At 36.8% G+C, this 12054-nt stretch overlaps 1 protein-coding gene across 5 annotated transcripts in view; it reads left to right on the top strand.

Moving 5' to 3' along the window:
- WDR7 (WD repeat domain 7) overlaps positions 1-12054 on the top strand; it is a 371052-nt gene that overhangs the window by 65817 nt on the left and 293181 nt on the right. The window lies entirely within an intron of this gene.

Below are 12054 nucleotides of genomic sequence, written 5' to 3'. Positions count from 1 at the left end.
GTAATAATATTTTCTATCTTAAAGCATTTCTGAGATCCTTTAAGAATAAAATGAGATAATATTTCTTTGGCATGTGGTAAACAGAATGTAAGTGTGTTTATATGTTTGTGTATGTGTGTGCAATTGTAAGCTTGTGTGTGTGTATACATGCATGTGTATATATTTCCTACTACTGTTATTAAAGAAGCATGCTGCTTAACTTGTTACTTTGTTGAACTTGGGAATATGACTTTATCTACATTTAGAAATAATTTTTTGAGAATTAGTATTGAAGAAAGTTCTTATAGCAATAATGGCATTTGTAAGACACTGTATTAAGATACTATCAATATTAAGACTGGGTGCGGTGGCTCACACCTGTAGTCCTAGCACTTTGGGAGGTGGAGGGGAGTGGATTGCTTGAGCCAAGGAGTTTGAGACCAGCCTGGGCAACATGGCGAAACTCCGTCTCTACAAAAAAACTACAAAAATTAGCTGGGTGTGGTGGCACATGCCTGTGTCCCACCTACTCAGGTGGCTGAGGTGAGAGAATCACTTGAGACCAGGAGGTTGAGGCTACAGTGAGCTGTGATTGCACCACTGCACCCCAGCCTGGGAGACAGAGAGAGACTCTGTCTTAAAAAAAAAACAAAACAAAAAACCCTGTAACTATTAAATTAATAGCTGATATGTTTTAAGTAAAAATGTATAGTAAACTTGTCTAGGACTTGTTCAAATTAAATATGATGAAAGTATCATTTTTCTGAACTTTTCTGATGCTTAAATAGATAACACTTGAATATTTCAGATACTATAAATACATTCGTGAGGAATATAAAATGAAATTATTTACAAATGAGGCCTTACTGATAGACAAAGTTACTGTTCTAGTAATTTTTCTAGAAGGAAATGACAAATAGGCCCTAACTGTAGGGGTACTGGAAGAGGTTATTGTTACAATCAGTTTAGTATAATTAAGCCAATTTAGATAAAATACAGCATGTAATATTGAAATTACATGCTGAAGATTTGGGTAAACAATCAGTCAATATGACATTCAAGATAAATGCTGTAGAGAAGCTGAATTTATTTTGAATTTCAACCATAATAGGAGGCATACATTGTTTTTTTCCTCCTTGCTGTTCATGCTGTAGCTAGTGATAAAAAGTTCCCTAGGGAGTCAGTAAGGTACATCCTGGAGGTATTGACATTATTTATTTATTAAATTTATTTATTTATTAAATAAATAAAAAATGAAGCTAGAAAAATCAGATTCAGCCAGGGTTTGATGTATGAAATGTATTTAAACTCTGATCCCTCTTCTTAGTGTTTTGGGAATGTATTTTTCCAAATGCAGCCGTACCACATTAACCCTGTTTTGCATATTGGGCAATTTTCTAGTTATTGTTTTGAGTTATACTGATGTTTCTAGCTTAAAACACTTGAAGTGTCTTTCCTTTATATGTTTATGCAGCATGTTTAAACATTTTTTTCCTTCAAATGAGTACTTTGTGTTTTCAGTTTGCTAGCTTTGAAATGCAGTCAAAGCTAGCAATACAAAATGTAGAGAGCTAGAGTTCTAGAATCTTCTGTTCTTTTATTGTGACATTTTCTTATATGCAATAGCAATGTAATAGTGATGGCCCTGGAAATTATTCTTTCACATCTCTAAATACTTAAAAAACTACGCAAACTCTAGCAACAAGATTTAGCCAGGTGAACCTCTTGCTTCCCTCTTATGAACTTATTAAAGGTGGGTCACTGACCTAGGTGGTTTCTGTGGAGCTGTTGATGTGCTTCTGGGATCAACCGTCTCTTTCTTTACATTTGTATTCCCAGTAAGTATGCAGTGCCATTCTCACAGGCCTTTGACAAGGTCAGAATCCTGTCTGTTTGGGAAACAGGCGTGCTGAAAGTAATGACTGATGTTACAAAATGTTCTTCTTATCTAGCCATTACCAAGCCTAAACCACATTTTCATCTGCTTCTTTTTATCATTCTTGCTACACAACTAAAGTGATTCCCACATCATATTTCTATTCCTTATGTATAATTATTAGATGTTCTTGTACAAACGCAAATACCATTAATGCTTGACAAATATCAGAAATTAGTGTATGAGGACTTGTGAATTTATTTGTTCTGTGATGTTTCTTTTTATGTTCTGCACTCCATGTTTTCTCATATTTCTGTTTTTGCATGTACTTCATGAAATATGCATTTGAGTCATCTTTTTGAACTTAAGTACCTAATAAAATCTAGCAGGGAATTATGAATTTGTGTATATTCATATGTCTTTGGAAAACATATATAAAGCATGGCTAACAAAAAGCATGTGTTTCAGGGACTCAGACTGTCAAGTAAAGTCATAGTGACTGTTATTCTTCCTTAAGACTAATTTTTGAAAACGTTTTTCATGCTTTTATTTTGATACATTTAAATTGACGTTTTTCTCTTGTTACTAAAATTGCTGAAGAGAATCAAGAGGTAGTGCTGAAGTTCAGTCTTTTGTTATTAGTGGAGGATTTTATATTTAGTAGCAAGTGTTTTCTTCACGTATTTGACCCTTTGTCAGTAGAATTTAATACAGTGGAAATTAGGTCTTACATTTGTATTTCATTATAAATTGCCATTACATCATCAGCTTTTCTGTACATTTTTGCTTTTCATTCTGTTACAAAACATGCTATAGGACAGGGAAAGACACAGAGAATGAATGGGTTAAGAAAAAAAGGTAATTGACTAAAACCTTGGTAAAACCAAGTATAATCAGAGAGTTTCTTTTTTTCTCTTTTAATGATTGACTCTATGAAATCTTACATATTTACCTACCTATGTAGTTACCATTTTCATTGCTTCCCTTTTTGAAGGAAGAGGTTGTTAGAGTGGAGATATGACTGTGCTTACTACTCCCTCCTTTCACAACCCCTCCACGCAATTAATCACTAAGTCTTTCCCGTTAGGTCTCCTTCAACTACTTTTTTATTCTTTCCAGTGTACCATTGTAATTTATGGCCATATTTTTCCATACCTGGGCTATCTTTATTGGGTACCCTGCCTACTCTTTCTACCTTCTAATTCATCCTGTACTCTTCTGGGAAATTAATCTTAGGAAAGAAAACACTGACAACACTTGCTTCATATTCATGTCTTAATGAATAAGCCATAAACAATATTAGTTCATAAAGCCTTCAAGACAAGGTCTTCCATAGTGTGGTACCTTCCTACCTTTCTGTCTTTACCTCTTACTGTTCTTTTACACAGACCAGTTGCTCTAGTCAATAATAATTGGGTCACTCCCAATTCTTGTTGCTAGTATCATCCATATTGTTTTCATGATTTTTACTCACTTGGAACATTGCTTTTTTCTTTCCATTTTTTTGTTTGTTTAAAACAAACAAAAGTATCTATGATATTTTAAGGAAATTTGAATATTAAGAATGCAGTCTTGCATATTTACCTATGTAGTCACTATTTCCATTGCTCTTTATTGCTTTGTGTAGATGCAGATTTTTGCCTGGAGTCATTTTTGTTTTGTCTGATATTTAATTTTTCTTTTAGTGTAGGTCTGCAGGTGATGAATTCTTTCAGCTTTTGCATGTTTGAAAAAAACTATTTTATCTTCATTTTTAAAGGCTATTTTCTCTAGGTATAGAATTCTAGGTCAACAGATTTTTGTCTTTTGCTGTCTGTACTCTGGCTGTCTTCTGGGTTGTATTATTTCCAGCGAGAAATCTGCTGTCATCCTTATGTTTGCTCTGTATATAACATTTCTTTTCTCTGGCTGCTTTTAAATTTTTTCCGTAATTACTGGTTTTGAGCAATTTGATTGTGGTTTTCTTTATATTTCTTGTTCTTGGAGTTTGTTATTGGATCTGTGGCTGTATAGATTTTATCAAATTTGGAAAACTTTTGGCTATAATTTATTCAAATGTTTTTCTCCCCTCCATTTTCTTTTCTTTTCTTTGGATACTCCAATTATATGTCTTTTAAGCCATTTGAAGTTGTTCTTCAGCTCACTGTGATGGTATTTTCATTAAAAAAAATTTTTTTTTGTTTCATTTTATATAATTTCTATTGCTATGCCTTCAAGTTTACTGATATTTTGTTCTATAATGTCTAATCTAATTGTTCTCGTCTAGTATATTTTTCATCCCAAACACTGTAGTTTATATTTCTAAAAGTTTGATTTTGGTCTTTTGATATCTTCTATGTCTCTATGCAAAATGTTTTGAACATCTGGAATATAATTATAATAACTTTTAATGCCTTTGTGTTCAGATTTTAACATGTTTGTCAGTTCTGGGCTTGTTTTTCTTGATTTGATTTTTTTTTTTTTCACTCAGTATTGATCATTTTTTTGACATGCCTGGTAATTTTTTTTTTTTTTTTTGAGACAAAGTTTCACTCTTGTTGCCCAGGCTGGAGTGCAGTGGCCCAATCTCAGTTCACTGCAGTCTCTGCCTCCCAGGTTCAAGTGATTCTCCTGCCTCAGGCCTCCCGAGAAGCTGGGATTATAGGCACCACCACGCTCAGTTAATTTTTGTATTTTTAGTAGAGACGGGGGTTTCATCATGTTGGCCAGGTTGGTCTTGAACTCCTGACCTCAGGTGATCCACCTATCTTGGCCTCCCAAAATGCAGGGGTTACAGGCATGAGCCACCGTGCCTGGCCATGCCTGGTAATTTTTTTATTAGATACCAGATATTGTGAACTTTATTTTGTTGGGTATTGGATATTTTTTTATTCCTGTAAATTTTTTTGAGCTTTGTTGTGGGACACAGTTAATTTTTTTTTCCTTTTTTATAATTATATATATATTTTTATTATACTTTAAGTTCTAGGGTACATGTGCAAAATGTGCAGGTTTGTTACATATGTATACATGTGCCATGTTGGTGTGCTGCACCCATTAACTCATCATTTACTTTAGGTATATCTCCTAATGCTATCCCTCCCCCCGCCCCCTACCCCACAACAGGCCCCGGAGTGTGATGTTCCCCTTCCTGTGTCCATGTGTTCTCATTGTTCAGTTCCCACCTATGAGTGAGAACATGCGGTGTTTGGTTTTTTGTCCTTGCGATAGTTTGCTGAGAATGATGGTTTCCAGCTTCATCCATGTCCCTACAAAGGACATGAACTCATTCTTTTTTATGGCTACATAGTATTCCATGGTGTATATGTGCCACACTTTCTTAATCCAGTCTATCATTGTTGGACATTTGGGTTGGTTCCAAGTCTTTGCTGTTGTGAATAGTGCCGCAGTAAACATACGTGTGCATGTGTCTTTATAGCAGCATGATTTATAATCCTTTGGGTATATACCTAGTAATGGGATGGCTGGGTCAAATGGTATTTCTAGTTCTAGATCCCTGAGGAATCGCCACACTGTCTTCCACAATGGTTGAACTAGTTTACAGTCCCACCAACAGTGTAAAAGTGTTCCTATTTCTCCACATCCTCTCCAGCACCTGTTGTTTCCTGACTTTTTAATGATGGCCATTCTAACTGGTGTGAGATGGTATCTCATTGTGGTTTCGATTTGCATTTCTCTGATGGCCAGTGATGATGAGCATTTTTTCATGTGTCTGTTGGCTGCATAAATGTCTTCTTTTGAGAAGTGTCTGTTCATATCCTTTGCCCACTTTTTGATGGGGTTGTTTGCTTTTTTCTTGTAAATTTGTTTGAGTTCTTTGTAGATTCTGGATATTAGCCCTTTGTCAGATGAGTAGATTGCAAAAATTTTCTCCCATTCTGTAGGTTGCCTGTTTACTCTGATGGTAGTTTCTTTTGCTGTGCAGAAGCTCTTTGGTTTAATTAGATCCCATTTGTCAATTTTGGCTTTTGTTGCCATTGCTTTTGGTGTTTTAGACATGAAGTCCTTGCCCACGTCTATGTCCTGAATGGTATTGCCTAGGTTTTCTTCTAGGGTTTTTATGGTTTTAGGTCTAACATTTAAGTCTTTAGTCCATCTTGAATTAATTTTTGTATAAGGTGTAAGGAAGGGATCCAGTTTCAGCTTTCTACATATGGCTAGCCAGTTTTCCCAGCACCGTTTGTTAAATAGGGAATCCTTTCTCCATTTCTTGTTTTTGTCCGGTTAGTCAAAGATCAAATAGTTGTAGATGTGTGGTATTATTTCTGAGAGCTCTGTTCTGTTCCATTGGTCTATATCTCTGTTTTGGTACCAGTACCATGCTGCTTTGGTTACTGTAGCCTTGTAGTATAGTTTAAAGTCAGGTAGCATGATGCCTCCAGCTTTGTTCTTTTGGAGGATTGACTTGGCAATGCAGTCTCTTTTTTGGTTCCATATGAACTTTAAAGTAGTTTTTTCCAATTCTGTGAAGAAAGTCATTGGTAGCTTGATGGAGATGGCATTGAATCTATAAATTACCTTGGGCAGTATGGCCATTTTCACGATGTTGATTCTTCCTATCCATGAGCATGGAATGTTCTTCCATTTGTTTGTATCCTCTTTTATTTCGTTTAGCAGTGGTTTGTAGTTCTCCTTGAAGAGGTCCTTCACATCCCTTGTAAGTTGGATTCCTAGGTATTTATTCTCTTTGAAGCAATTGTGAATGGGAGTTCACTCATAATTTGGCTCTCTGTTTGTCTGTTATTGGTGTATAAGAATGATTGTGACTTTTGCACATTGATTTTGTATCCTGAGACTTTGCTGAAGTTGCTTATCAGCTTAAGGAGATTTTGGACTGAGACGATGAGGTTTTCTAGATATACAATCATGTCATCTGCAAACAGGGACAATTTGACTTCCTCTTTTCCTAATTGAATACCCTTTATTTCTTTCTCCTGCCTGATGGGACACAGTTAAATTACTGAGAAACAGTTTGATCCTTTTGGGTCTTGCCTTGTTAGGTAGGGCTGGAGCAGGGTTAAATGTGGAGCTAATTATTATTCTCTGCAAATGGAAGACCTTCCTGAGAACTGTACCCAGTGGCTCATGAATTGTGAGGTTTCCAGTCTGGCTGGTCAGAGTAGGCACTATTCACAATCGTGTCTGAGTCCTGGGTACTGTACCCTCTAATCTTTTGAAGTGGTTCTTTCCTTGGCATTGGGTAGTTTCTTCATAGTCACACAGTAATCAGTACTCTGCCAAATATGTAAGGAAGGCCTTCTGCAGGTTTCTGTGGAGCTTTCTTCACCCTGGTATTCTGTTCTGCAAACTCTAGCTGCCTGTACTCTCAGCTATCTGTCTTCAACTTAAGGAATCTGTTAGGCTATTCAGACAATGGATGTTAGTCAATGTTCAGACAATGGACATTAGTCAATTAAAGATTGTCTGAAAAAGCATTGTTTCAAATCTGGTATCTATTTTTTTTCCCAATTATTTTACATAAAAGGGTAAATTCAGTTCCTATTACTCCATGTTGGCTGGACACAGAAGTCTTTTCTGCTAATTTGAATTTTCAAAATCTTTAAATATTCAGCCAGAGTCCACTCTTTCCCTGATATTTTTTAAAACAGGTTTAGTTGGGAATGTATTTTTTTTTCTATCTTTTGAACCTTTGTATTAGTCCATTCTCATGCTGCTACGAATAAATACCTGAGAGTGGCTAATTTATAAAAGAAAAGAGGTTTAACTGACTCAGAGTTCCACATGGTTGGGGAGGCCTCAGGAAACTTACAATCATGGTGGAGGGCACCTCTTCACGGGGCAGCAGAAGGGAGAAAGAGTGCCGAGCGAAGGGGGAAGCCCCTTATAAAATCATCAGATCTTGTTTCCAGCTTCATCCGTGTCCCTACAAAGGACATGAACTCATTCTTTTTTATGGCTACATAGTATTCCATGGTGTATATGTGCCACACTTTCTTAATCCAGTCTATCATTGTTGGACATTTGGGTTGGTTCCAAGTCTTTGCTGTTGTGAATAGTGCCGCAATAAACATACGTGTGCATGTGTCTTTATAGCAGCATGATTTATAATCCCTTGGGTATATACCCAGTAATGGGATGGCTGGGTCAAATGGTATTTCTAGTTCTAGATCCCTGAGGAATCGCCACACTGTCTTCCACAATGGTTGAACTAGTTTACAGTCCCACCAACAGTGTAAAAGTGTTCCTGTTTCTTCACATCCTCTCCAGCACCTGTTGTTTCCTGACTTTTTAATGATGGCCATTCTAACTGGTGTGAGATGGTATCTCATTGTGGTTTCGATTTGCATTTCTCTGATGGCCAGTGATGATGAGCATTTTTTCATGTGTCTGTTGGCTGCATAAATGTCTTCTTTTGAGAAGTGTCTGTTCATATCCTTTGCCCACTTTTTGATGGGGTTGTGAGAACTCACTGACTATCAGGAGAACAGCATAGAGGAAACTGTCTCCATGATTCAATTATCTCCACCTCATCCTGCCCTTGACACATGGGGATTATTACAATTCAAGGTGAGATTTGGGCGGGAACACAGGGCGAAACCATGCCTCTTTATTATTCTTTTTGGCTTGTGTTGTTGATTATCTTCTTGTGTGCAAATGTTTTGACCCACACTCATGGAGTATACATTTCCCTCCCACCCCAGGAAGTTAATTACCATTGATGTGTTACAACCATTTAATCTTCAGACTTTATTCCAACTTTTCCAGTTGTTCCACTACAGTCTTACTGCAAAAAGGTCCAGATTAGAATTGTGCATGGTTAGTTCTATCCCCCTTTCAATTTAAAATAGTTCCTGAGTTCTTCCTTCACCTTAAAGACTGAAAGTTTTGCATATTTCTGGCCAGTCGTTTTATAAAATGTTTCCCAATTTCCATTTATCTGATGTTTTTTCATGGTTATTTTCAGAATATGTGTCTTTGGCAAGAAAATCACTGACGTTTTTCTCATTACATCTTATCAGTTGGCATATGATTTTGTTTCATCACTAGTGTTTACTTAGGTCACTTAAGGTTTTTTTTGGCTTCTTCACTGGAAAGTTATGTTTTTTCTTTTTGTAATTAGTAAGCATTTTGTGAAGAGATACTTTGAAACCATGTAAATAGCTTTTTTTAATCAAACATTTAAGTTACTCATTTATTTTCAATTGGATCTCTATTTTATACAACAGATTACATTCCTAAACTCTTATGTGATGTCTTGGATTTGGTCAGTGGGAGTCCCTTCACACTGGATATTTTTTTTCTTTCAGCATTGTTTTGCTTTACAGCTCAAGTAGATGATGCTGCCTCCTCGTGTGGATGTGCTTTTTATCCATCCTGGCTGATACCCTGTGACTGATGTCCTTTCTTCCTAGCATGGACATCCTTTCTTCCCTTTTGGGATCCAGCACCCTGTGCAAAGCTGCCTACCTGCATAGATGCCCTCTTCTCTCTTTGGGCCCCATCCCATTCCCCCTCACCATATGGATGCCCTTCACATACCTCTTAGACTTCAACCTTCTGTGCCAGGTTGCTTTCATGTGTTGATTTCTTAGTCGCACCTTTAGGATCTGTACTGGACTGCCTCACTGTGTGAACTCCCTCCTCTCTCCACTCAGGTTCCAACAGTGTCTCTTGATGCACATGCTTCTGGGTCTGAACCCTGTGCCAAGCTGCTGCCACCACCTCCCTCTTGTTTAGCTTCCTTCTGCACCCTCTCAGCCTCTGACATATTGCTCTGGGCTGCTGCAGGCCCGCTTTTCACCACCATGCCCCTTATCTGACATGGACTCCTACCTTTGCTCAGGTGTATTTACACTAACTTTGGGCTCGGTTGTTCAGAAGAGAAGAGGAAGTATAAACTTTTGACACCAGAGATCAAATTAGTTACTTGGAGCTTTTGCAGGTAGTATATTCTCACTTATTTGTTGATTAGTGATTTTATTTTAGATATCAATAAGGGAAAGTCACTTAAGCCTTTCCATTATAACTACAAACCACATTTAATAGAGAATTAAGAGCTAGAGCAGTAAATTCTAAATTTATTCCTGTGAAACTTTAAGATATCTGAAAGAATATAATATTATTTTCAAAATTGAATTAACTTTAATTTACTTAAAATAATCTTTTCCCACAATATTTGAAAACATAATATGATATACATTTGTAAAAAATTGATATGTTACAAATCTTCATGTACAAGAATATGAAGTTCTATACTAATGCAACCATGTAAATATACCCTGTAAACCATGTAGTGTACATCTATTGAGAGTGTTTTTCTGTGACTAATATCCCTTCTCCCACTTTATACTATGAATACTCTTCTCTAACTTGTTATTTTCATTTAACAATATGTTGTGGCTTTCATTCTATGTTAATATATATAGCTGAGCTTCCTTTTAAACATTGTTTTTGTAACTTCACAGTACTCCTTTTATTATTTTTTATTATGATACATTATTATTTATTATGATACATCATAATTTATTGACACAGTCTACTAATGATAGATATTTAGGTTTCTGAAAAATTTTTCTATTATGATTAAGACAATTATAACCCAACCACACACATATATGTTTGGATATGGTATCATTATTTAGCATAATCTTAGAATAAGAATTCCTGTGTTAAAGGAAATGTGAGTTTTAAATTTAATAGAATTTGTTAAAAAAATTACTAATTTTTATTTGTACTGAAAGTTTATTACCAGTTTTCTTACATACTTGAGAATGCTAAATATCTGTACGGTAAGAGATAAATAGTATTTCATTATTGCTTCAATTTGATTTATTTGATTATTAGTGAGGTTGACATCTTTTTGTATGATTACTACCTATTTGAATTTCTTTTCTTGATTGTTCATATTCTTTAAACATTATTTTGTTGGCTTATTTTTTTCTCATAGATTTGTTAGAACTCTGTGTTTTGAGGCTGCTAACTCTATCTCCATTTAATCAACAAATAGTTACTCTGTGCCTCCAATGTGCTGGACACTGTTCAATGTACCAGGGATACAACAGTGAACAAAACATCGGAAACTCTCTAGCTCTTGTGTAGTTTACATTCTGGGTGGAAAGAGGCAGGTCAAAAATAACAAAAACTTTAAACATATAGTACGTTCTCTGGTGTTCGTGTTATGGAGAAAATAAAGCAGAAAAGGGAGAATTTGATAAGATGGCCAGAGAATAACTCATTGAAAATGTAACATTAAGAGCTTTTTTTTTTTTTTTTTTTGAGACGGAGTCTCGCTCTGTCGCCCAGGCTAGAGTGCAGTGGCGCAATCTCGGCTCACTGCAAGCTCCGCCTCCCGGGTTCACGCCATTCTCCTGCCTCAGCCTCTCCGAGTAGCTGGGACTACAGGCGCCCGCCACCGCGCCTGGCTAATTTTTTGTATTTTTAGTAGAGACGGGGTTTCACCGTGGTCTCGATCTCCTGACCTCGTGATCCGCCCGCCTCGGCCTCCCAAAGTGCTGGGATTACAAGCGTGAGCCACCGCGCCCGGCCAACATTAAGAGCTTGAAAGGTGGGTGAAGGAGGTGGTGAAGCTCGCATTGGAGGAAGTTTTTGCTCTGACTTAGACAAGAAATGCATAGATGGAGATAAACAGAAAGGATAGCCAAATAAAGAAGCTTTAAAGTAGTTGTAGGCCGGGCGTGCCAAATAAAGAAGCTTTAAAGTAGTTGTAGGCCGGGCGTGGTGGCTCACACCGGTAATCCCAGCACTTTGGGAGGCTGAGGTGGGCGGATCACGAGGTCAGGAGATTGAGACCATCCTGGCTAACACGGTGAAGCCCCGTCTGTACTAAAAATACAAAAAATTAGCCAGGTGTGATGGCGGGTGTCTGTAGTCCCAGCTACTTGGGAGGCTGGGGCAGGAGAATGGTGTGAACCCAGGAGGCGGAGCTTGCAGTGAGCCAAGATTGTGCCATTGCACTCCAGCCTGGGCGACAGAGCGAGACTCTGTCTCAAAAAAATAAATAAATAAATAAATAAAAATAAATAAATAAGTAAAGTAGTTGTAAGTAGAAGTAGTGGTAATTTCCATAAACATACGAAGAAACGTTTGGCTGGGTGGTGAGAGTAAGAGTCAAGAATTTGCAGACAGAATGAAGAAATTATAATATTTTTTCTGTTTTGTGGAAGTTTCTTAGAGAAGCTTCAGCAATTATTGAAGGAGGAAAAAAAACAAATTTTAGT

This window comes from Symphalangus syndactylus, chromosome 1, assembly GCF_028878055.3.
Source record: "Symphalangus syndactylus isolate Jambi chromosome 1, NHGRI_mSymSyn1-v2.1_pri, whole genome shotgun sequence".
Classification (NCBI taxonomy): domain Eukaryota; kingdom Metazoa; phylum Chordata; class Mammalia; order Primates; family Hylobatidae; genus Symphalangus; species Symphalangus syndactylus.
Note: the sequence above shows the minus strand (reverse complement) of the source record. Positions and strands in the feature narration are given on the sequence as shown.